The sequence below is a fragment of the Dioscorea cayenensis genome, chromosome 3, assembly GCF_009730915.1.
Source record: "Dioscorea cayenensis subsp. rotundata cultivar TDr96_F1 chromosome 3, TDr96_F1_v2_PseudoChromosome.rev07_lg8_w22 25.fasta, whole genome shotgun sequence".
NCBI classification, from domain to species: domain Eukaryota; kingdom Viridiplantae; phylum Streptophyta; class Magnoliopsida; order Dioscoreales; family Dioscoreaceae; genus Dioscorea; species Dioscorea cayenensis.
The window spans coordinates 5,052,646-5,055,159 of NC_052473.1; the positions used below are offsets into that span (position 1 = coordinate 5,052,646).

A 2,514-nucleotide genomic window follows, 5' to 3' on the forward strand; every position below is an offset into this window, starting at 1 on the left:
AAATTCCACAATATCTAACATAGATATAGAGTAAACCACAACTAATGCAAGGGTTCTTAAGATACAGAAATGAATGCATAAATATTAACAAGAAGTTTACATTAATGCAATTAATACACTACAACTTAAGAACTGGAAAAATACACAAATAGCTAAACTAGCTACCCTAAAACAAATTCTTGCCATGCACTTCACATCCGCATCGCTTCACTGAACTGATACCTGGGGAAAGAGAAGAGGGGTGAGCAACTAAAGTTACTAAGTGAGGGGAGATTAGCACAACTTTAGTAGAAATACACCAACAACAATAATAATAAAAATAAATCATCAAAATAAATGCTTTACCAAAACAATACTAGTTTAGAAACATTATTACATATAATAGAAGTCTTCAAAAGAATTAAAATAACATAATAATACCGAGAAAACCCTTTTATACCCCAACTAGGGTTTACAACACAAAAATCATAAAACATGGTTTCAAATACAAGTAAAAACAACCAAATGCCATGGTTTTGAAATAAATAAGCACAATACCCAACACTCACATAGCATAACGTGGTCTAGAAAACTCTCTAAACCTTCGCCGTAGCCATGGCTAGGTTCAGAGCCGCCAAGGTACTCATGCCCTTGACGTTGACCCATCAGTTCACCGGTTGGTGACTCCGGCTACCCGATGAATATCCAGTCAGGGCTCTACACTCCAACCTGAACTAGCCCTCGTAGTAATCAGCCGGTCAGCACGCCATCTCAATAGGCTGGCCGTGGAGACCGCCTACTGCAGTAGGATATCATCATACAATCATCAACAATAAACACAACTCCACTCGGAGTGCAAAAGGCATCCATATCATAAATCAATAACACCTCGGCCATTTGCACGAGGACAAGATAAACACACAAGTAAAGCTCAAGCTCTTAACACAAATTAATTTACAAATCCCAACACAAGAAACAACATGAGAATCCTTTCCTTTCAACAATTCAAAATGAGTTTCAAGCCTTAGATTTCACAAAATCAATGATTTTCACAACAAATCCCAAGTTTTACATAAAACAAGGATTTCGCAAACTCATTGAAAGATATCGATTACAAATCCAACATTAACAAATCAAATACCAAATAAAACATTCAAGAATTTCAACAATAATAACTATCATTAACCAAAATGCCAAACAGGTAAAAACTAATAAAGATTTACTTAAACCATGATAGAAACCAATACAAGTATATGTATATATACAATTATCGGTATTCTTCTAATAAAGCTATGCTTTTCAATCCCACTCACTGAATTGGCGATTTGTCTTCCTCGCAAGCTAATCCTCGGTTAAATCTTTACCTCGAGCCAATAATTCTTTTCCTTGTCAAAGCACAACAATAATTAGCAAAAATTAAATCAAACAACGAAACCCTAAGTTTTCTAACAAACAATCATAATTCGATCCTAGGATTGGCTCAAAGCTAAGTCTAAAGGTTACCAATGAATTTCAAGGGGTTTTAGCTTCACTCTAATCCAAAGAAATCAAAGAAACAACTAACGATTGTCGGTGCTACAGTAACTTCGGATTGCTACAGTAAAACCGGCCCTTATACTATGAATTTTCTGACAATTTACAACACTATCAAGAAATTTCTTCACAAACATTCTCATACATGAATCACAAATCATTGGCTTCAATTTGAGCCTATAAACAACTAAATCCATGGAGAAATCTAGGTTTTTTAAAAAAATTCTAAAATTAAGGAAATACGAGAAAAATTATGGGATAAAACTTAGATCAAAGGTCATACCGTATTCAAGAGGATGGGAGAAGGAGAATGGAGGTTTTAGTTCACCGTAAAACCTCGCCGGAAAATTTTTAAGAAAAGAGTAGGGTTCGGCCAACACAAGGAAGGAAGATGAAAAAGAAAGGAAGAAGGGTTTTAAGAGAAGAAAATTCGTGCTGCTAAAGTAACGGACTGCTACAATGTTGTTGGATTGAAAATTTTTTTTACAGTAATGGGCTAGTTCAATCTACAGTAAAATCTGAGTTATAACAATACCCACCAAATTCCAATTATAAAAGTTTAACATGTGACTTGTAGTCAAGTAAATTTTTTTGTCAAGGTATCAAACTATGGTCTTTTCATATTTTAGAGTCTAAACTTCAATTTGAATCAAAATGGTCATTCAACTTTAATTTTATTTTACAGGGTGGTTATCTAAGAGACTTTGGTTTTTTTTTTATGATTTAGATACCGGAAATTCTCTATCAGGACATAAATGATACACTATCGGCCTAGCTTGCAATTTCATATCATTTGTTGATAGAGAATTTTCAACACTAGATTATTAAAAATAAACCGAATTTCCCTTTCTTGTCAACCAAGTCAAAATAAAATTAAAGTTGAGTAATTATTTTGATTCAAATTGAAGTTTGGACTAAAAAAAAAAACATAGTTTGATACTCTACAAAAAATTTACTTAATCCTTTAAATTATAAATAAGGTTCATGTCTCCTAGAAATGTG

At 33.4% G+C, this 2,514-nt stretch overlaps 1 long non-coding RNA gene across 1 annotated transcript; it reads right to left on the reverse strand.

Annotated features, from left to right (window-relative positions):
• Positions 1–201: 201 nt before the first annotated feature.
• On the reverse strand, positions 202–1,878 carry LOC120283541. Its single transcript, XR_005543290.1, has 3 exons — positions 1,796–1,878; positions 1,293–1,358; positions 202–222 (listed from the first exon to the last, which is right to left on the reverse strand). It is a non-coding gene; the product is annotated as an uncharacterized LOC120283541 (long non-coding RNA).
• Between the last annotated feature and the right edge of the window lie 636 nt (positions 1,879–2,514).